At 31.6% G+C, this 25,745-nt stretch overlaps 1 protein-coding gene across 1 annotated transcript in view; it reads left to right on the top strand.

Annotated features, from left to right (window-relative positions):
- Window positions 1-236: 236 nt before the first annotated feature.
- The window catches only part of LOC110995399 (protein embryonic gonad-like), an 85,813-nt gene continuing 60,304 nt past the window's right edge, over window positions 237-25,745 (top strand). Inside the window, exon 1 of the mRNA XM_022262556.2 lies at window positions 237-485. The gene's annotated coding sequence lies outside the window, so the exon portion shown is untranslated. The remainder of the gene's footprint in view (window positions 486-25,745) is intronic.

The following is a 25,745-nucleotide window of genomic DNA, read 5'->3' as shown; positions in this document are numbered from 1 at the left end:
GACAACTGTAGTCATGCGCATACGTTCCGTATTTTATAATACGCATAGAGAAAGTAACGGTATTATGCGACCTTCCCACCCGATGCCCGCGTGTCGACTGACGGATGAGCGCGGGTTAACCTCTGATAATAAGTAAGAGGGAGACAGTGATATATGGTGTGTGAGGTGCGAGCGGGATGCAAGATGTATCTTCTTCGGTGATCGTGAAGCGCAAGATGAGTGTACAGTCACACACGAACCATATCGGAGTAAGCTTCGAGACGGTTTGAATGACGAAACGCGCGATTTGCGTTGCGCGTACGCACGTTCCAATATAGAATTCGCGCGAACATTTTACTAGTCAATTAAATTTTTGTGATTCTGTGGTTAAGTGGTGTGAAAATATGAAAGGGTAATTTAGTGAATACGATTATAACTTTTTAATATAACTGTATTGGGTATTGAAGTGGAGTTTCTGCTATCAACAACTTTTTTTATCAATCAACGTAAGTACTTTTATTTAAATATATAAAACATTTTCTGTGTGTTTTGATTTTGTATTTTTTTTAATGTGACTAATATAAGCATTTGACAAAAGGCCATAAATAACTGAACCGTTAAGCTATCAGATTTACAAACGCGTGGGTGGAGCACCTGTTGTGTCAAAAAAACTGCATAAAAACGTAATATAATTCAACAATTTAAAGCATTGTCAATATATTAAAGAAACTGACATCCACACTGTATTTGTGTCTTATAAGAATAATTTTATATTTTAAAATGTTTGTTTTATTAACATTGTACGACGGAAAATTTTACTGACAACAATACAAAAGATATAAACGCGCGAGCATCTCGACTCCTAATAATTAAAAATATGAATTTTAACATTCCGAATATTTTTTTTAATTATAATTCCAAAACAAATTCACTAGTTTAATTGAATTATTCTTTACCATAGTGTTCCTCACCTATATTTGTTTATTGGTGAACCTTCACATTGTACACATGTATCACGATTCAGTATCAACATTGATTGATTACCCTCAAGCGAACATTGCAATTATTAAACTGCTTTTAAAACTGCAAATAATCGATGGTTTTTTGTTTAAGAGTGTTGAAAAATCTGGAAATATCATTAAAATTATATTTACGTAAACAAGATAGAACTAGTTTATCATTAATGTGAACCTAATTAAAAAAAATTATTAATCGAACTTAAGTTTAAATATGTGACTTAAGATTTTCCAAATTGAACTAATTGTATTGTATTGATTATCGTAAGCTTTTGCCAAAAATTCTGGATGTATTGGAGAGTTTATGTATTGAGTAGAATATTGAAGGTATTATGAATATAATGAGTTTGATAGTAAAGTCATAAATAGACCATTTCGCATTGGTAAATATGCTACGTACCTACTTATCTTTAAACGCTAAAAATGATTCTTGCTATAGAATTTGGTTTTAAGGTAAAAATAGAGTATATTATTGAATAGACTGAACGCGTCAAATGAAAAGTGTATTTCTCATATTTAAAAAATACATTTAAACTATAGCTCTTTGTGTTACTTCAACATAATATATATATATTGTATATCTGAAATAATAATTATTTTTTATTTTCAACTATTTTAACACCGTAAAAGCTATCAAAACAATAAAAACTTAGATTAATTCCCATAAAAATAAATTTTTATTGCAAAAACATTGGAAAAATTAACCTAAATAATAAATGAATCGGAGAACTAGAACATTAGCACATGTCGTAAATATGAAATGATATAAATTTATTGCAGCAGAGAATTTTAAAACACACAGGCTGTTTTTTTATAAGAATTATATTTCAATTTCTACATAATATTGTAATTATTAGAAGAAAAGCTATGATACTAATGGGAAATATGATCAGTATTGATCTAGTGGCCTCAGCGTGCGACTCTCATCCCTGAGGTCGTAGCTTTAATTCCCGGCAGTGCACCAATGGAAAGGTCCATTGGTGCACATTTCTATGTGAGCTTTTTTCATTCGCTTGAACAGTGAGGGAAAATATCGTGAGAAAACCGGCTTGCCTTACACTCATAAAGTCGACGCCGTTTGTCAGGCACAGGACCTTCTTTTCGCCAGTAATACCACTTCAAAGAAAGAAGACATATAAGAGAATAAGAGAAGAATACAATAGCCTCTCAAAAATTTTACTAAACTTACAGATTAAGAGTAATTACTGGCTTTTTTAAAAATAGTTATTACTACTAGTCGGTAATAAAAGCATTTAACAACATTCTTCTGTAGATGAATAGTTTCCTTAGACTTATATTAAATAGATTGAAAGTGAGTCTAGACTAGAACACACTGTATATTAGATATAAAATTTTAATTTAATTACTGCGCATGCGATCGAAAGTGCTGTTTCGTTAAGCTTTAACGGTGTTTTATGTTATGATACCCAATTTTATGAATATCTCCGTGGGAAAATGATCTAGATGATCAAATGTCATAGATTTTCATACTTATGATTAAAACCTCTTTTTTATTGAAGTACCACGTCATACATAATGAATACATATTTTAGAAAAGATAAACTACAGTATTGTTACAAGCTATCTTTTCTAAAAAATAATACAAAAGAGCACGAGGCTCACACACGCGACATTATGTATCCGTGGACATACATAAGTGCGTTGCCGGCTTTTTAAAAATTTGTCGTAGTTATGTTTCATTGCCTTCCTCAATAAATGAAGTAAACACATATTTTTTTTCAAATCGCAACTGTTTGTTTAAATTAGTGGATTCAAATGCTTACCATTGATAATATTAGTTAAGAAATAATCATCATTTCAAATTGGTAGTGTACCCAATATGAATAATGCTTGAGCATGAGATTTGAACTTGCGCGTGTTAACTTCGGCATATACCTCGGTAGGTATATGCCGAAGTTGGCACGCGCCGTGTAACCGTGGCACGCGCATGCGCAGTGGAATTACATTATAATCAGTGTTAGCTGAGTTGCCTCATGGTGTGTCTCTTATGCCCGACGTCACAGGTTCTATTCCCGTCTATGCAACAATGGAGTTTCTTTCTGTGCACATTTAAAATTCCCTCAAACGATGAAAGAAAACATCGTGAGGACACCAGCTTGACAATACCCAACATTTCAGCGGCGTGTGTCAAGCACAGGATCACCTTTTTTATATTAGATTTACCACACACACACCTTAATCTCAGGTTCAGACCTAAAAATTTAGCACTACTATTTTTTAGGTTTAACTATGATCAAATCAAAAACTGAAAAGTTTTATTAGCGTTATTAAATTGCCAGCAAAGAAAATCAAATTAAAGACTTAAAATATTAAAATTCTTAGAAAATAAATCATAACTTATAAGAATCTTAATATATATATTTCTTGTGTGCGTGTGTATGTGACTGAACTCCTCCTAAACGACTGGACCGATTTAGACGAAATTTTTTGTGTGTGTTCAAGGGGATCTAAGAATGGTTTAGATTCACAATTTTGTCCGCTGGACAATGTTTTTTTTAGTTAATTTTCAATTTATTAGTTGTTGTTGATTTTGGAATGTTTTACATTGGATCCGACAGACGGCGCAAGCTGAAAGCTTGACACTGCGCTACCATCGCAGTGTCAAATTTTAAATAATATTCGAATTTTAATTTTAGTCTGTCCCGAAATTTAAAAAAAGTGTTGTTATCATTGTGTTATATCGTGTGTGACCATGTGCTGGATCGTTAGATATTGTCATAACATTTGAATAATAATTTTCATCAAAATGGCTTATTAAAAATTGAAATTTTAAAATTAAAGACGTGTAGACAGGACAACGTCTGTCGGATCCGCTAGTATTATTATAGATATAAATATGAAGCATGTCCTTTGTCAGACTATGTTTAAACGAATTTGAAGGTTTTTTGCATGTAATCATATAAATAAATATTAAAATATTCTATAATCTGGTTTCGTTTTTAAATTTATCTCAAGATCCATTGTTTTACGTCACAAAGGTATGATTGATGTACAAGCGACAAATTGTCAGTAGTCATTAAAATAAATAATATTTTTTGTGATATATTTTATCTTTGAATTGTGTTTTTATTTCTTTTAACATATTATAAGAAAAATCTCTTGAGCGAAAAGGAAAGTTTTTTATATGGTTTATGTGTATGACGTTAGTTAATTCTTTATTTTTTATTTGACATCACAACCGATATTATCTGTCTATAAAGTGACATATTTCCTTAACATTTTCTTACAACAGTTTAAACTGAATTAGAAAATTGACTTCTAAATCAAATAAATATATGTAAAAACCGATTTTTTTTACATTTACTGAGAAAAAAAATGTTTTCATTTCTCTTTCGGCTCAAGAAATATAATAGGCGGTAATTCATTAACAGATGACGCCATCAAAACAAGGTCATTTGTATTCCAAGTGGAACCGACGGAACATGTGTAATTAAAGAGAACATTAGAATCGCACTTATCATAAGTTTGGTAGAAGTTAATAGCGGAAGCGAATATTGCTTATTATGTTAAGAGAACTAAAACTTTAAAAAAATCTCTTCTCTCTCTTATCATAGCGCCATCTCCTTTTGAAAGTTGACAATCATAGGTTAATTAAATTGTGGATGTCACGTTTCTCAACATTGACTTGGTGCTTAGACTAAGTCTAAAATTCTACAACCATGACTTTCATCTGTAGCCAGGTCTTCTTCTGCCAATTCCACACACCTGCCACTTGCCTTGTATGATAAGTTGAATCGTGTTTTCTGGTATTACGTAAGACGTTTCCGAAATACTACGGTTACTTTGATTATCGCCAACGGGCATTGCATTTAAAAATAAAATATATGTAATTAAAAAAAATAACTTTGCACACACGTTCATTACATGTGTTAAAAACTATTACTATCTGACCTGAATAAAAATAAGGAATATCTAACTATAATAGACAACAAATTATATGTAACACAGTTATTGCAAGATACCTCTGCGATCATGTGGGTAAGATAGAATAAAAAAAAATTGTTAGTTAATCGTTCACAACCGTCACTTTTTTTTTCGATACATTTACTAGTTTTATTGTACCACTGTGCTCCCATTGTGTATTTTATCTATATTCCGAACATTGCAAACATCATACGAGTTTGCTAGTTTGCATTAATTAATGCTCACAAAAGGCGTTTTCGATATCTCCCAAGAAACCTCTTCCTCTTACAGTTTGTACCACGCATGCAAAGTAGAAAGTAGAAGTTTTTACAACTGGGTGTGTCTGCGGTCACCAACATGACATTTTCACCTTACGAGTTAACTTTATTGTCTTCCTAGACTTTATTGCACTGACAGTGGTCGTAAATTAAATTGAGAGACGCCACATAAATATTGATTGAAGTTTGAAACACTTGTGTTTTCTTCCCGAAACGTAATGGCGTAACCGTCTTTCATACTGAGTCGATTTTACCTTTCATTTTCAACTTTATTAAGATATTGACATAATATTGTGATTTCTTGAATTTTTATTATAAAAAGTGTACTGTTACATACAGTATTCAGCAGTAGAAATAATTTCGTTTTATTTTGACGGTACCTTCTTGATTTCTCTGTTTTTTATATAGTTCCCTCTAAAGACATATAGACCATCCCGTAATGCATAAATTAATTGTATATACACTGATCAAAGATAATATCCTTAACCCATTAGAAAACTTGTGTCAAGTTTAGGTAGGCACTGGTCAGATAAGAAGTATCAACCACCAATATAAAATTTTCGCATAAAATCAATAGTATTTGTAAAATGTAGTTTTTTCTTAATTGTATAGTCATAAAAATATAGATAATAAAAAATTATACTTTTATTTCCTGTATAAATTAAAATGTATAAAATTGTTTGACATAGATCGTAGGAACTGATAATATTTATCTTAAAATAAATTAAAACATAATTAGGAGCTATGAATAAATTAAAAAGCACACCTGGATTATAAAAATACTGTTAAAGTTTCGATTGGATTAGTTCAGTTAGAGTAAACTTTTTACCACATACGCCCACAATTTAGATTAAATAACGAACTAATTTCATATATTTATGAAACTTCGTCTTTGATTTTAGGCATCGGTTTATGAAAGGGCAGTGTTGGTAAAGAGGCTTCAGCGTGCGTCTCTCATCCCTGAGGTCGTAGGTTCGATTCACAGCTGTGCACCAATTGTCTTTCTTGTAGCAAAACATCTTGCGGAAACCGTCTTGTCTTAGACCCAAAAAGACGACGGCTGTGTTTGGCACAGGAGGCTACCTTCTTGCCTATTAAACTGACAATTGACCAAAAATCTGAGGCCCTAAAAAAAGTTGTCTCTGATGTTTTATCTCATGTTAAACCAATTGATCAGCCTATGTTATTAATGCTGACACAATATCAACGTGTTATCCTCGCATGAATCGCACTAATTTTCACCAATATATTTTCCAAAGCCTCCTTCTGCTTATTCAAACGGTGCTTGGGACTAATAAAATTGTTCCTAATTTAAATATTACTCTTTTAAGTATTGTTTACATTCATTTAATTAACAACTACGTTTTTTGGTTCTCACTAAGCCAGTTATAATTAAAAGATACAACGCTGTTTCTCGGATCTTTAATCTCATTAGTGACCATTGAAAATGTGATGTGAATGGCGACTTTTTCACTTGTATTTCTAAATGTAGATTGAAGAATTTTATTCCTCGTTTGCATACAACTAACATGTTTATACTAGGAAACGTGAGCGGCGAATGAAAAATGAGAATGGAATCCTTTTTTTGTTCTATTAAATATATTTGCATAAATTAATACAATGAAATCGGGTACCTATAAAGTTTTCTATCACTTACGATTTGTTAAGTGTATTCTTGTGTGCATATAGGTATTATAACATTAAAAACTGAATGATGTGGTATCTTTATCAAATAATAAGTTGTGTATTCGGTATAATTATATACTATTGAGTATATTTATTATTTCTTACAGAAATTATAACAACATAGTCGTCCCAAAGGTTATGGTATAATTGATCAATATTACGCAAAGGTTAAAAATACAATACACTCACAAAGTTGTTCTTATATGATCATGTTTAGTCTATTACATTTACATAGATAATATTTTATTAGGCTGGGTCAAGATGCGATCAAATATTAGCCTTGCGTCACGAATATGTAAACGTGCTACTTAACTTGTTCTATTTATTTGTGATTTTATCTGATATTATTTAAATAATGAAATCACTGATATTTTAGATTAAAAACGTATATAATCTTTACATAGTGTAGTAGCAATGAAGTTTTTTAATTGCTTTCGTATCTAAACATTAAAATGTGTTTGAGGTAGGTTTCGTAGAACAATCTACGAAAAAAAAGAAGAGTTGTGTCTGCAAAAAGGCTATTATAGTATATTATGAGGTAGCGAGATTCTAATGTCTTGTAAATTTATAAAACATTTCACCACAATAATACGCGCGTCATTAAATATACCCAGCTGATACTAGTGTATTAGTTGCTAAATGTCAATTTGTAAAAATCCTGTGAATCGTATTGAACTTAAAACTGTTCCAGAAGTCTAGCTCATAGATTAAAATTCCCTTATGAGGAGTGTTTATTGTTGTATTAATTCTAACGAAGCAAATAAAGGTATATTTATCTCAAGTGTTCACACGGGGTCTGACAGTCTATGTGACCTCTGACGGGTGACCTCGCCGGCCACTGACTGATCGAGTTCACTATTCACTTTTAAATGACGTGGATAACAGACAGACCTATGAAACACTTTTGAGCAAAAGGTGGAGTGTAAGTGGAGTACCATACAGTACTATGTCTATGGAAGCCTTGTTGACAACATGTACGTCTTTATATACGCACGTGTACGTCTATCATATAACATATAACATCCCTTGAACTCTGAGGAAGGTTTTAAAATTTCTAGAATTAGAAAAAAAAAGATTTTATTAAGTCGGAGTACTTAAATTTGGAAAAGCAAAATGCCTATGGGGATAACATAGAATAATGTTCCATGTTGCAGTTACTAAAAGGAATCTAACAAAAATAACGCATTTAGGCCAAACTTAGTTCGCGGGGGTGGTGTTTCTAGATAAATAAATCAATTAAATTTAATCAGTTAGTTAATTGTATTAAATACTTTGTTTGTTTGTTCCCTTTTGTAAATCTTTTTGTTATATAATGTATCATGTATTCCATCTGTGGCTATGTTCTCGGTGTATTTGTTAGCGGTGTATATGTAATTTGTGTTAGCTGTAGGAGTACAAAATAAATACATAAGAAAAATCTATGTACAATGTACATATTATGTGTGCTTCCTTATTAAAATTCACTGAGTATTCATCTCAGAGCATGTTCTAATTTAAATTACTGTGTGAACTTTAGCCTTCCATCGTGCTTAGTTAGCTGACAGCGAACTAAGCTGTCAAGCGCTGACGTGAGCGGTGACTTTTCACATCAACATTCTTAACATTCTTAGACATATGACTTAATTTGAATTATAACGCTTCATCCTGCATTCTACGAGTATTATTTCAACATCCTTGTTGTTGTGTAAAATATAGTTTTAATTCTGGAATATCTCAAACCAAATAGAATACCACAGACAAAGTTAGCAAGCTTTGAAAATCGAACAGGAAATAGGGAAAACCACTTGACAACAGCGTTTTACAGTTTTACCGCCATTTTATGTTCGGTGGAAAGTGACGCTATTTTACGACTTCGTCCATTGTAAGTTTTCTCCGGAATTGTATTTACTTGAAACTACCTGATGAAAAACACCTTTGAACTTAGGCCTAATGAGCAATTGAATAACTAAATGGTCATTTCGACATATAATAGCTAGATCTCAACTCTCGATAGACTAATAAAGAGATTATGGGTTGTTAAAAGAGAGAGTTATTTAGGAGATTGAAAATTAATGCTGACAATGTCATAAATAATCACTACATATTAAAGAGAATTTCTTTTTTATGTGTGTTGTTTTAAGATAAAGTCTGCTGCTGCACGGATTTTCATGCGGTTTCCATCAAATGAAGACAAAACGTATCTATGCTTTAACAGTCATATTACTGCTACTCATTGAAAAGTTATAATAGCAGTGTTGAATATACATTTTGCAGACAATAAAGTACCTACTTGTCGCCATTGCCATAAGACAATCAAACTAGACAAAAAAAAAATTGCAAATTAGTAAATATTGGTTTATATTTACTGAAATTAAGTAAGCACATACACTGTTTGACTGTATATTAATTATTTATCTTTTTTAAAGTAAAATGTAAAATCTATAGTTGAAATATTTGTAAAGTGTATGTCTGCATCGTGTATCTACATAATAATTTACTTATCTGCTATATTGTGTTTTATAACACGATGCAGTTATTTTATTTTAGTGTAGTAGTTTATTTTTATTATAAATACATGGTCTTTACAATTAATTATTATCAAATCAAACTCAAAATGTTGTAAGAACTATTTTGAAAGTGTAAGTGTGGAGTATCCATTGCCCATATGAACCTTTTAGAATGGGATTACTAGAGTAATTTTTTGTTCAATATTTTTAATTTTGCGTTTCAAAGGTGCCTTTTAAATAGGCCTAATTGAAATAAATGATTTGACTTCGTTAGTTTAGTTCCTGGTACGTGACTCTCAACTCTCAACCCAGTAGTATCCCCGGCTATTAACCAATTTCTTTCTATCTATGTGTAAATGTAATACTTGTTGTAAGAAACCTCGTTCAAAAACTACCACGTCTATTAATTAACGGAAGGTGCCGACATCGAAGGCTTGATCGGTCTTCGTCAATTTGCTTATTAAATTATAATGCAGAAATCTGAGGTCACAGAGCCACTGTTGAAGAGAAAAAAGTGAATATAAAAATCTCAGTCGTGTTTTTAAGCCCAATACGATTTGTATCATCTCAATATCTTATAACTTTATCAGATATTAATTAAATGTAATTATTGACATTTAAATATATTTGACAGTAGCACGATCAACTCACGATAATATCAAAAAATATAAATTCATATGTCAAACAAAATATTTATGTAAATTAAAACATCGTTTATTAGAAATAACAAATATAAACTTGTCTATAAAATTATGAAATGAGATATTTTAATAATTTTGGTTCGGGATTCGTGCAGTCTGTCAGCTGAATATCACAAGAATTGAAAAATATTATTCCATCGACTATATATCAATAAACTCGGGTTGTCTTTGGTCTTTCTGGGTGTACTATATTGATTGTATAAATAAAAAAATAAGTAAATCAGTGGTTTTTATTTGATCAGCCTCCTGTGCCTGACACACGCCGTCGTCATTTTGGGTCTAAGGCAATCCAGATTCCTTACGACGTATGTACCGTTTGAGCAAATGTTAAATGCGCACATAGAAAGAAAGTCCTTTGATGCCGGTGATCGAACTTAGAACCTCAAAGATTAAATTCACATGCTGAAGTGAGCCACAACAATTCATATAAATAATTTATTTATACCCGTACAAAAAAAAACGATAAATGTTCTTATTTTCGTGACGTTAAAAATAGTTTGCATAATTGTGTTAATTTCTAAATTCGATAATAACTACTTTGATCCGAATTCCGGATCTTAATGAGTCATCGCTAAATATAAGTTTTAGATAATATGAATAATAAAATCATAGTACTTTTTAAAAAATCTAGTTTCTTTGGTACCTACATATTAGAACTTTAAGTAGTAAACGCAGAATTTTTATTTATTTATTTTATAATGAGCACGTATACAGTGTAAATATAGATATAGAAATACATGGAGTGATCATATACTGGTTCATGATTATCTGTTGGGGCTTTTACCTTATTAATAATTAATTTACAAAGAAGTTTCACTTCTGACATGTGTATTTTGTACGTACTTTTTTAAACAATACCTGTAATATCGATCACGACTTCTAATTACTTTTTTCTTCTCTTGTTTACGTTGCCATTTGACCTATCACATATCGACTCGTTCGTGTTTAGTAATCCTATATCAAATAGTAAATTGTGCTTTGATGTAAATTTCATTGGTATTTATTATCCAGATGCGAGCATCGCCCATAAACTTGATTTAGAAAAATGTATCAACAGTTATTTTAATGTGGAATTTATTATTTTTTTACATTTAAGCATGACTCATACTTTTTTATTCCTAAAATTGTGTTCATAATTATGTTGTCAATTATTTAAATTTTGAATTGGTTAAAATAGTATAATTAATCTTCCTCTAATATACCAAAGGAGCAGTGTTAGACTTCACTGGCTCATCTCTGAAGTTCGATTCCCGGCTGTGCGTCAATAGAATTTCTATGAGCGCATTTAACATTCTCTCTAAAGGTGAGGGGAATCATCGTGAGGACACCGGCTTGCCTTAGACCCAAGAAGTCGACATGTGTCAGGCACAGAGGGCTTATCACCTATTTGAGATTGACAAATGATCATGAATCAGACATCGGAAGCCAAGACCTAAAAAGCTTGAAGCGCCACTGATTTATTTAAATTCAAACCCATAAGTAACTTAACAGTATAAATATTCAAGAGCATTTTTTTATTGCTTATCCCTTGAGACATCATTAAAATCAAAACCAAATAACATTTCACTTAAAAAAACTCTTCCCATAAAGCATTGTCAGGCATATTGTCTCAAAATAATTTATTACAACAAAACCAGTTAAATTGACTTCTGGTCTGTATGTCATTGTTCGTATAAGTGGTGTTATTTTGTAATAGACTCAAACTTAACCCCTAACATGTAAATTGGGACCGGTTGGAGCTTCCGTGTATTAGGGTTGATCTGAAGTGGTCTTTTGACCGATATTTTAATAGACACTATATGGGGTGGAATTCGCAGCAATCATTTTATAAGATAGTAAACGTTGAAGCATATGTATTATATAATAAGAATATATATAGTAACGCAAGTCGTATGTAAAATCCTGGGGACGACAAGCAGGTAGATCAAAAGGACGGGAAAAAGAAGTTGGTACCTTGAGCGATGGGCTAAGATGGTTCGGAGAAGCAAGCTAAGCTTTCGCGGAGTTTGCTTTGAGACAAATAGAGAGGCCTAGGTACCGCTGGGTTGTCAGAGTGGAAGATCTTCTGCATCTTAAAGCCAACAATAAGCGGGAAGTGGCACAGAACAGCTTAGTGAATAAGAGAAGTATATTCGCACAATAATGCAGTACATTTTTATGTTTTATGAATATTTTTATGAAAAAACAAGCCTCGTATTCTTGATTATTCCTCAGTAAGTATCGGGGTTTTAGCTTTTCGATAATGTTCCATCATTTGAAGAATCAAACCTATATAGTCTCTTGGAGCAACTCTCTTGAAGTCTTATGTTCTAAACCTGGCAGTGAATTTTATACATCAAAATGTTTATTATACATTATTCAAGTAATATAGCACAGCCGTGACTCAAATTAACCGTGACTAAAGTTATAAGATTCTTTGGGTTCGCTTATTTTTTGACATTACAGCTACGCCCACAGGTGAGCTTTCCAAATATTTGTCACTCGACAAACGCGATAAAAAAATGACAATGACAAACACAATTGCGATTTCGAAAACGCATTGAAGAGCGCGGAGCCGTGTCAAAATATGTCATCCGTAAATTTGGGTTTGACCTATTGTGATGGGTCTGATCGGCGTGTGACATCTTGCAAAACGAAAACTGTCTCTTTGAAGTAAATCGATTCAGTAAATTAAAGACGTTAAATAAATGCTTTTGATATCTGTTTAGTATGTATAACGAATATATAATAACATAAATGGCTATTTTTACATTCAGTTAGAAAACCATAAATTAATTTCAATATTTTTTTTATAATACGCAACGCGCACAAGTAAGAACTTGGACTTTCACTTACCAGATGGAACGATCAACTGAAAGACTCATATCGTCCTCAAAACTATTCACTGTTGTCAAGAGAAGCGCTAGAAACCGGTGGAAACAGATTGTCCGCTACTGATGTTTACCTCCTGAACACGACGCTCAGATATACCGACAGAAGAGAGAGAGAGTAATTATTATCCAAATTAATCTGGGAACTCACAGGCTCCTGAATCTCAAAACAATCTGGGAAACTTATGTAATAAATTTATGAAAATATTTTATAGAACCTATTACCTATATAACACAAAATACAGGAGTAAATAAATTAAATATTTAAAATCTAAGATCAATTGCAATACTCCATTTAGATATAACATATTCATAACTGTATAATGAACTTCGGTCCAATAATTTAAACTTGCAAAAAATGTAGGGTACTTCATACCCTACAATGCACTTATAAAATTAATCACGCTTGCAGTGTCGTTTGTTGGTAAACTCATGGCACAATACCATTGTGTCTATGAACGTATTGTTAAACTCAATATTAGATTTTATGAAAGGATTATGATAACTTATTCGCACAATGGAGTTTATATCTCGGTTTTTGGTAGATTAGAACACAAACATATGTAGTGTAATTATGTTTAATGTAATAAACGTTTAGACATGGGTAAAAAAATAATTTAAACATTTATTAATATTTAATATTAATTATAAATTAAATAGCAATGAACACAGCTTATTTAGTCTTTGGCACCATTTCATCATTCATTTAAAGATTCCAGTTATTAATTTTTATAAGTATTGTGTTTCAAAACACCTAAATTAATTTACTAATTTACAATCATGTAATTATGCGCTTATCTCCGCCATATCAAAAGCGCAGGGGCAAGATTGACAGACCTATAAATACACATCTAAAATCGCTAAGAAGTTTACATATTATAAACCTAGAAATCACTCGAACGGTGAACGAAAACATCGTGAGGAAACGAGCTTGACCAAACCAGCTTTTAGAAGACGACGGCGTGTGTCAAACACGGGAGGATGAGCACCTACTTGCCTATTAGATTGATATATGACCATGAAACAGATACAGGAATCTGAAGCCCAGTCCTAAACTAGAGACCTAAACTAGGGACTAGTGCTGGGCAGGCTACTTCTAATTAATTTGCTATATTTGTTTAAAATATTGTAGAATTGTTTAATGGTTTGCTTTTAAAAAGAGTACCGAGAGTTTTTTACGCCGGCTTTTTCTCTCGGCCAACACCCTCTGTCTTCTTTGCCGATGAGAAGGGATGCGAACAGGCTCGAATTTGTGACGTGGAATAAGTGATACCATCATGCTCCAAAATAAATGTAATTTTTGTAAAATAATTATCTTTAAAAAGAACTTATTTTCATGCGTTAGCGTGTAACGTCTGAATAATGCACACCAATCTACAAAACACTGCCATTAACATGGCGCTGTCCAAAACGCGGGAACTCATTAGACGATCATCACGGTTCTATTATAAAACCATTACAGATCAATTCCGATGGTGAGTTCCACTTCGAACTAGATGATTCGCCTTGAATACCTTTCTTTGAAGTATATAACTTATTGAGATGTCGTATTTTCTTTTTATGATCTCTTATTTAGTTTTAGAACAGTTGGTTTTCTGAATACAATGAGGATGAGTGCGAATTATATCAACCAGTATTATTCAATTGTTTGATAGACATATTATAAATATTCACCACCATTTTTTTTAATAGTTTCCCTGCTACAGTTTATCTGCTCATAGTAAGAAGACTGATTGCACGATGTGCTCTAGGTAACAAAAATATATTATAAATAGAAAAAAATCTCAAATGAAAATATTTTTTACATACAGATTTAATGCAATTATTTACAAACCGCGAACAGCGAACGGGCAGAAAGCTTACCTGTTGAAAAAAAATATTTGCCAACCGGAGAAAAATGTCTGGTAACATATACTTTAAACATCTGGCTCACCGATTGTTATAAAAAAATGTAATCTTAAAATGTAATTGATATGTTCAACAGTCCTATACGGAAAGCACCATTCGCACGTAAATCTGAGTGGACTAATTCTCCATAATAATATTTTGAGACGTGGGAAAGTGAAGTAAAAGTAAAATCATATGAACATATTATATCGTCCGTTTAACAGACAGTGATATAGTTGTTAAACATATATATCCAGTAACTTACGCTGTACAGTTTAAGTTTCTATATTGTATCGCATATTTTTTTTAACTTTCTATTGAGTCATGAAGTTTTTTTAATTAATAGGCAATTTTTAAACAAACAAATAAATTACTTCTAATCATAGATTAACAATCATAATTCCAAATATTTGGTAAATCAAAATTCGAGCGTACTCCCTAGGCCGGCAACGCACCCACTAAAAATAGGTGTCTATGGGCTGCGATGACTCCCCTTTTTGGGCATCCCGCAGGCCCACTCAGCTCGGGCTCTTGCCCCCCTATTATCTATTTAAAAAAAATGTATTTTTAGTGCGGGCTTCCTGCACTTAGACACACATTTATTCATTTGTGACTTTCTTTAGTTAGCCAGGACTTTACAGGCTAAATAAGTCAGCGTAGCTCCTTCCATAAGTTTAGAAGTTTCACGGATATCTTGTAAATTTTCTATTTATTGGGAAGCCACAGTACTACGTACGGAAGGGACTGTCTGTCACGCCTTGGATAAAGAGATGTTTATTAAGGAGACATTGAACCGTAATTGTCCCTGTACTTATTTAAAGATTAGTTCAGTTGAGGTATTGAAGTCGCTTTGTCACAAGCGGTTAACAGTGCCATTTTGGACTGTCTGGAGTTGCTGTTGGTATTCCTTAATATGATTTAACATGCAGTGAAATCCTTCTTTGGTTTCGTCGTCTATAGAAATCTTAGTTAACCATTAACTGACCTTGAAGTGTGAACACTACGTTTGTTATCGTATGCCTTATTCCTACATTCATATCAAAAATTTAGTGAGGAGAAAATAAGCCTTTTATACTTGCTAGAGGCAAATTATATAATCAATTAATAGTAGCTATTAATTTTGATTAATAGATTAATTTATAAACATGGCAATCATAGCTTGTGATTAAAATAACTGCAGATTATAATTATTTTGTAGCCGGCGAAAGTGCTTCGAAAATAATTTTGCTGTTGCAGACATTTGCCTCTCTTCAAGAGAATAAAATGACAAATAATTTAAACAAATATTTTTTTTTAGAAATCTTATCACTTGTAAACTGCCATAGTAGTTACAATAAATATCCATCAACTATTTAAAAAAAACCAGTGGTGATTTCTGTATCCGTTTCATGATAATTTTTTTATTCTAATAGGCAATAGGTGATGAGTCTAGGTATTTCTCGGTCTAATGCCAGTTTATTAAGAATGTTTTCCTTTACCAAACTTTACTTAGAAAGTCCATTCGTACTATATTCGAACCTACAGATACTACTCAAGGATGAGAGTTGCACGCTGAAAGCATAAGACCAACATTGCTCCTACGACATTTATCCTACGTATATATTTACGAATCTATACGTGAACAAAAATCTCGAAACTGATTCTGAAATATATGAATTATTTAAAAACTATATCCTAAAGGAAGTAACGTTAAAAGAGACCCTTTATGTTCTAATAAAGTTATTTATTAACTCATACTAAATGATCGTAGCCGAATCAAATTTGTTATAGATGATTGACTTTAAACGATACATGGAAGTAGCGATGTGATATGAAAAATTTAATTGAATTGGTTTTTACATGGGAACAGAAGTGAACTAGATATTAATTTAATGATGTGTGCAGTTAAAAAACGAAAGATTATAATTGCTCATCGAATGTAATACGACGATTGGCCTTATTATAGTTGGATTCAAATTCAGTGTTTCAATAGTAGCATCGAAATTTATTTATAATTATATTATATTTATCATAGTAGAAAACGAATTATTATTATTATTTATTAACTCCAAGTTTTTGTTTAAGTGATTCTATTTTAGTTTTTTTCCTTTATTTTGTATATTCAATTTTCTTCGTTTGTAACGGACCTGTGATCTAATTATGATATAGGGTTTTCAACATTGTGTGCTTGAAACTATTGATACAATATAGTTAGAGTTACAGTTTAAAAAAAATATATTTAATTTACTTTTATTCAAGTTAAACTTTTATATTTGTACGTGCTCAAAAATCATTTATTATAAGGACTTATAAAATACAATGCATACATCATTACTTAAGTTCGCGTTACGTTTGACAAAAACAGTTGACGCAAACAAATTGAATATTCCCACATAAGAAGGTGAAAATCCAAGGGTAAATATGGGATCACGGACTTTAATAAATGATCTTTAAATGCCACACGATTATCGTCTTTATTACTTAACCCTTAAGCTCTTTAAAGTTAAATTTCAATGCAGTTTACAATCAAAATGTTTCTTTCAATAGAAGATCCGCATGTGTTCCTTGATTAATGATCTTCGCTATCACTAGATTCTGAGGAAGCGAATTGTTTGTGTCTGTGACAATACCAATAATCCAACATTCCTTATTACAATGGAATAGAGTTCAATTTCATATTTAATCTGATGTAAAAAAGTTGACTAATGATTCTGGTTTGGGATCAAATATTCATGCATTTTTTTGGTTCTATTTTGTTACACTTAACGCTTTTTACCGAAGCATCTGTTTAACGACACTCTTTGTACGTTTATTGAATTTGCTATTATGTTTGTTTATTTCTATTGTACTACAATTGTGTACAATGATTAGGTAATTGTACATACAAAGCGCCTTGAAAGTTTGTATACACAGGCATATTTATCAATATGAGGATTTAAAGACCGAAAATCACAGATTTATATATTAGCACACACTGCCAGTGGTTGAAGTATGCTACTCGCTGGCGTCCTTACTGATAATAATAATCGATGAAATCAATGGCAAATTTTGCTATGCCAGCCCAGAAACTGTTCGGTTTTAGATTTTATCTATGATTTTTCTCTGTATAAACCTCACATTTCAAGTTATATGTTCTTAACTAACAAATAATAAATAGCAGTTGAACGTAGAGGGTAGATGAAAATTAAAGGTTGTAAGTATTTTTATATGTTGTATGATAAAACAATAATAAAATTTTTTTTTAAAGATTGAAGAGAGTAGCCGATTCTCAGAATTAAATAATATGCACAAAAATTATTAATTAAAATAATAATTAGGAGTATGGGGACGAACATACGAGATACGAGAATTTTATATAGGTATGTTTTAGATTTACCCATCGTTTAAACCTTCTCTGGATTTCCAATTCTGATTTGGATTAGACCAAAATTAGCCAAATCGGTGCAATCAAAGATTTGGTCAATAAATTTAAATGTAAAATTAGAAGCATTTACTTTTTCTGACGTTCATAAGTGTACATTGTGTTACCTATATGAATAAATTGATTTTGAATTTGACTTTGACAGGGAATAAGGCAGAAATATGTATTTACGCAGTTGACAAAACAAACTACTAAGGGCCTGTTTCACAATGTATGGATAAAGTGCCAAATAGCTATGCAACACATAAATTATTCGAAAGATAAAAGTTCCAAATAAGATACTTCGAATTTCATGACGTCTAGCGCTATCTGACGGTCGTGAAACGCAAAAATACTATTTATCATACCAATAAGTAACAAATAGCTTATTTGGAACTTTTGCGGACATTGTGAAACAGGTCCTAAGAATAAGGCTGAGTATATATATACATAAATTACGGTAAATATAATTTTCGAATTGCGAAGAGAGACCAAGACATATTTGAGTCAAAAATTTAATTTATTTTCCGATTCGAGTACGTACTCAGTTTTATGGCTTTACAAGTGATATAGCTTTGTTTTTTTACCAATTAATTTTACGATAGCACCCGACGTAAATCATTTTGGCACCTAATTCATTTGGACCGATAAAATTCATTACAATAAACGTATACTGATAAATCATTTCATCAAATTAATTTAAAATTACGCATTTGCACATTTTGTATGAATAAATATAAATATTTGCGATAGTTGGAAGGCACATCCATCTATGAACAGCTGGGATTCCAATGTACTTGCAGTCTTGAATAGGTATCGCAAATCATCTCCTCGTCGACTTTCCAGCAATATCTGGGCCTGCTGATAGGCCGTCGAACTATCGAAATTCTCAGATATGCTTTGATATTTCTATATCCTTCCGTTATCTCTTGATACCATATCCAATAACTTCTCCACTTCTTAGATCCTCATTTTGCGATGCCTACTTCAAGTTTTACAAATAAAACACTGATATAGATAGTTAATATACGGAAATAGCGTCAAAACATACTTTAGAATTAATAAAAAACAAAACATCTAACTATTTAAAGAATTGAAACTTTCGAATATATTAAAATTCTAGAATTATGTTAAAGAGGCTGTAGATCACGTAGGTTATATTCATTAAAAAGTACCCATCCTACGCACATACATACATATTCATTTTGGACGCCTTTATTTTGGTTTGTTGACATGGAAAAACAAAAAGGACATACATTTAAGTGGTTTAATGGCTTTTAAATATCACACTTTTATATTAATGAGCTTGCGCAAGCGCAAGACCGATAGCTTTACGAGCTGATCTGAGACATGGGGATGTTTAAACACCTCAAATTACCAAACTCAGGGACTGACTTAAAAATTTACTGAAATTAAAATACTTAAAATAATGTTTTCAACTATCACATTACATAAAACAAAAGTTGAGATCGATACAATAAAGTGTGTATTACACCTTATTAATTTACATATATAGCAGAGCAACAGATCAGTATTGGCTCAGTGACTTCATCGTGCGACTCTCATCCCTGTAGTCGTAGGTTCATTCCTTGGCTGTGCGCCAATGAACTGTCTATGTGTGCATCTTCGCTCTAACAGTGAAAGAGAACATCGTGAGGAAACCGGCTTGCCTTAGACCCCAAGTAGTCGTCGGCGGTGACCGGCACATAGGGCTGCTGTGTGTATCAACATGTCTAGAACGCCCAGACGCCCTAAAAAGGCTATAGAGCTTCTGGTTCTTGTTCTCCCATCCAAGTACTGACCTCGCCCGACGTTGCTTAACTTCGGTGATCGGACGAGAACCGGTATTCAACATAGTATGGACATTGGCAAGCCCTTACGGCAAACAGCGAGATTCCATTAAAAAAAAAAAGGATCTTGATCTATATTAGAATAACAATATCTGAACGCATAACCATAAATTCAATACTCTTATGGGTGGTATATGGTTCTTAATAATTTGTCGTAAAGGGCACAAAACTAGAACACTCCCATCAAAATTAGCATATTTCGTAAGTTCATTTGCCTAAAATGTCGATATGATCACGCAATGAGCTACTAAAAACAATAAAATAAATTCTTTGGCTCACTAATGATTATTAGAACATAATTTTAATTGATCTGAATCACTTTGAGATGCTACCTAATGGTACCTGCCTAAAGGTTTGTGGCTGTTTTCTCTAATTTACGTATGATAAACTTTTAATTAAGATTGAATAATATAATGTACTTAAGCATAGATTTTTCCTTACTTAATTTCTTCAATATTTAGTTTTTTCGTTACATAGTTATTTTGGTTACTTCGTTTCGTCAGAGTGCATATAAGTATGTAATGAACACACTGTTCTCATCAATCATTAAAAAAGGAAAGAAAAAAAAATTAAAAACAAGTAATGAAATGACTTTCATTTGTTTCTAGTTCTTTACTATATTTACTGATAATGTTATACTAATTGCATATAAAATTAAGCATATTTCCGTTTAAATTTTACGATGTTAGAATTCTATAGTTCCCGTGAGCCCACAATACAACCAAAGCATGATTGATGAACTTAAGCAATTTTTCCTAACAACCACAACTTCTCACTTGAAAGAATCATTAATACGTATTTACGTAGCATCTGTCCTTAAGTGACACCAGTATAAACAGATGAACTCAATTGCACAAGAAAATCCACCTTATTGCATTTGCATAAGACGCATTATGTCGCAACGATGAGTCGGCGAAATTTTTCAATAAATAAATGGCAAGGGATTTTCTCCCTTATGCCTTTGTGTATAAGACCGTAAGAAATTGCGATACTATCGTGTGTGGTATATAGATTTGATAAATGATACAATTGGACACGCTTTGGTTCTGATTAAATTTGGGACAAGCCTTCTTAGCATCCGCTAGTTCTTATCAACTTTTGCGGTTCCTTAATACATTTAGGATATTACATCTGAGGTTAGAATGTCTAATTATAAAATCTTGGGAAAGTTGTTGTCTTTAATGCATTTTTATTGCGTTTGCTTCGCATTCACTTTGCTTCCATACTTACCAGACATGTTTCAAATCTTAATTACAATTAATTGGTTAACAGATAAACATTATTTGCAATACAAGTCAAAAATTTGATTAAATATATAATAATAATAATAATAGCTTCTCTATTTAAAATCAAATAATTTCAAAGTTAATACGATATTAATCTATGCGTAATACAACCAAAAAGAGCAGAAAATCATAGACGATCGGAAAAAATAGAACGATATAATAAATGTCAAACTAAATAACTTTTATTCAGCGTTTAACATATTTGAAGTCATTTGCTAAGTTACTAAAAACCATCAACAGCATTTTGAAACAAGATAATAAAATTTATAGACAAGAATCAGACCACCAAGTTGTGACACGAAATACTAATATTTATATGCAATGTATTAGAGACTGCTGTTAGCAACTTCGTTACGTACTATATGGGAGATTAGTTTTATACATTTACACCGTCTTTTATTTTAGCTGTAAGTATTCTAGTTATACATTTCACCACAATTCTATAACAAACATAATATATATAACAAAAAACAATTATAGTAAAGACATAGGCAATGATAGAATACAAAAATTATACAAAAAACTTGAAACATTTACAAGAGGAAATCTCAATAAAAATATCAAATACGTTTAACATACATAATACCTACTACAGTGTTGTCATGGTGTGTAAGGTTATGTATGTGAAGGTTTATGTAGGGTATGCTCATGATACAGGTTATCGCTATGGATATTCTTAATACCCCTTTCAAGTATACTCTGCGATAGCTTAAACGAATCGAGGCTTAAATATTGGTCGTTGTATGTCTGGGCTGCGCGATACAAAACTGGTGTTGATATCAGAAACGAGAAACAAAGTATATTTACGAGTCCATGTACGCAGGGACATAGAAATATTTTTTCTAATTCTTTTTTATAATATTTGTAAAGATCGAATCGAAACTCCTTTTACATAAGGTATTTTTGATATCTAAATCTTTCGACCCAGAAATGCAATTACTTGCTTTTCATTGAAACGAAATTAAAATTTGGTCCTTCTAGTAAAGAAACGAACTTCTAAATAATTAAATGGCTTTGAATGACCAAATGTTTGACTTTTTTAGAATCAGAAATAGTATTGTTTACCTAGTGAAGACAGAAAGGACAAAGTCCACTTGAGCTATAGGGTAAAGACGAAAGGATGCCATTATTATAATATAATTGTATTAACTTCAGTAATAATCAATAATATAATAACTGTCATCACACCATAAGTGTCATTCACATTCAAACCAATAATAAATGTCATTTAGTTACGCAACGGTGTAAAAGGCGCCGTGGAAGTTTTAAAGCCAAATTTATAAACATGACGTCAGCAGTTCTAATCAAAACTAGAGCTATTTGACAAAACGCTTGAATAAACAAAATTAGTCCGCCGTGCACAGCTCGTAAAATAAATCTTTGGGACAGTATAACGTCGAGTTTTAATAGTTTGAGTGATAGACCGTTTAAGTTTATGTATGATAAAGAAAAATAGTCACTATTTTTTTAGTTGACATCTAATTAAAATCTATACTTTATGAGCATTAGGTTTCCATTTCTAATGGTGATTCTTGCGAATTTTATGTTTAACACTTTTTACACTTAATCATTGTTTATTTTTCCATATGATGGTTGTCTGGAAGAGATTGTATTATCGTTATCCTCCTGATCAAATGTCTCGTTCATTACTGTTAATGGAACGAAGTGTAAATAAATAACAAATAAATAAGAAAGCTATAAAAGTGACGATATGAAACAAATTGTATTGCGATTTGTGTTTTGTTTCAGTTTTTTCAGTTTAACTTCCTTGTCAAAATCTTGTCAGCCAACAAATAAAAAATCGTCTATTATAAATAAATAAAACGTAACGTTTTAGTTATACACCAAACGAATGCGATTTATTTTTTTAATAAGAAGCTAAATTATGGTTTAAAAATAAGAAACAATTTTAAGCTGTGCTTTAATTTGTTAAACGGTTACAAAATTTTATTAAATTCTATTTTTTAATCATTGATCAGGTTCGACAAACTCATTGACCTTAGAAAAACAATGACTCAGCACTTTCGCTATCGACTGGTACAGAAGCTTAAGCAAATGTTAGTTTAATGATTTAAATCTCACTTTCGTTTCGACAAAAAACACATTTGGACTGCGTTAACGAAGAATCAAATACATAACGATTCGCTAAACGGGCGATGATTAATCGAATTATAATTGAGACACGACGATAAATATCGATGTTTAGAAGCAGTGATCTGAAAGTACACAGTAAATTGTACTCAAAATTATTTATTAAGATATAATCGCTAATAAAGATTGTAATTATAAAACAGTTCGTTCAAACATTGTCCCGATATAACATAAATAATACAACATATACTGTTGCAGTTAAAAAAATGTCAGTCTCAGCCGGGAATTGAATCCGGGAACAGACTACATATTATTTACAGTCTATCATCTTTACCACTACACAAATCTGGCAGATAAAGATTTTAATTTAAAAAAAATTCTTCCTTAAATCAGTGATTAACTAAGTAGGAATTAAATTTATGACTGTATTGCTCTTTATAGTAGGGGGCAATGGAGTAAATAAGGAAATTCTGAAGTTTCCAGGGGTCTTATTAGATTGTATAGCTTTTATGCTAAAAAGAAATAAATCTCCGTGAAGTATCATTGAATTCTAAACATTTGACTGTATCTATGTACTCCTGTGGTTCAGGTATGGTAATACTTCACAAGGTCTGCTCCAGGTAATTCTGCGCTCGATAAAATTTCGGTTTAAATTTATCTTAGAAATATAACATTTAATGTACCAATAGAAACTATATAACTCTAAGTATTTTAATGATGATGTTTTGAATATATACAGAAAATAATATAAGCAAGTTATTTTTAAATAAAACTATATTTAAACTAATTGCGATGCTAAAATGATTTCGAAGTCTCAATAAGGATAATATCAACTATTTTAAAACGACTATTTATATTCAATGAACCACGGCCGATTAAGAAAAATATCGTTTAGCTTTAAAGCAAATATTATGCAAATCGCTAAGACAATATTGGTTGGCAAGAAGTTGACACTAAGTAGAAACTGTGCTAGAAATAGGTGCGTACGCGCATAAAATGTATGTGTGGGATAGGACTTAAGTTGTAAGCTGTGGGATTTTAAATATCACTTTTAGATTTCTTTCAGCTGCAATTTTTAGCATGTTAGGAGGGAGTATAATAAAATAGTAAAATTCCTTAACCACGTTTTTAAAGGATACCAGTAATACTGTCATAGAGCCCAAACTTTTTAAATTTCTTGTAATTTTCTATTTATTAATTTATAATTACCTATTCTTATTACTATAATATACGTTAAGAAAATTGTAAATACTGCATATTTGTGTCTTGAAAGTAAGTATTCTATCTTTCAAATGTGTACTGTACTGAAAAGAGGAAGTGTTAAAAAATATCTAAAGTTTAAACGAAAAATCTATTTATTTACACACACTAAGATTACAATAAAACGTACGTACTACTAACAACTCACTTTAGCCACAAAAAGTTTTGTATGATACCTTCAAAACTAACAATAAGAAAAACCTACCTTATTTACGCTCAGTTGGTCACAATATACGTAATACATACCATAACTTTATCTTAAGCGATAAAGAGATACTAAATTTTCACTTATACCAATCCCTGTCGTGGGTGGCTCCACAATCATCTAGCAATTCGCATACGAATTGAGACAAGGCAGGTAAACATTGCGAATGAAATGAAACCAGCTCATAGACAACTATGATTATTGACAAGAATCGCGTTATGCGTAAGCGGTCATACTTTCTGAGCGCATCGTATTAGTTTGTCCATCTAACGATGTATGTACTCCTAATAATTTTCATACGGAATCTTGACATTTCTCACGCCTATTTTCATATGCAGTATATAGACGTGTAGTGAAACTATAAAGACATTACTGTCCTATAATATAACACATACTCTTACAGTCCTAGAAAAAAATATGAATTAGCGTAGTCTAGCAATTAATTAGTTTAAAGTACTGTCGAAAATGTCTTGTGTTATATTATTTAGTTTCACTTTTCTCTCTTAGTTAGTGCACTGTATCAATTAATTGGTCATTATTCTTATATTTTATAGCTATGAACTCACGAGTGTGACTACTGGTAGCATTCAGACCGTTTTTGTATGTAAATATGTAAATTAATATAAACTTTCCTGCGACCTTTGGGATTGCGAAATGAAGATGCGCAATTCACTTGGTGAAACCTGGTTCTAATTGCATATTAGACTGTATTTATACATGACATTTGTATCTAATAAGAAAAATAAATTTCACAGTATAAGAATATCAATAATACGTTGTTCGAGATATTTTGCTTTGAAAATTCTTCTACTATTTTCGAGAATTTAGTTTTTTGTAAATTTAAACT

Source organism: Pieris rapae, chromosome 4 (assembly GCF_905147795.1).
Source record: "Pieris rapae chromosome 4, ilPieRapa1.1, whole genome shotgun sequence".
Classification (NCBI taxonomy): domain Eukaryota; kingdom Metazoa; phylum Arthropoda; class Insecta; order Lepidoptera; family Pieridae; genus Pieris; species Pieris rapae.
The sequence above is the reverse complement of the archived record's forward strand: the minus strand, read 5'-3'. Positions and strand labels throughout refer to the sequence as shown.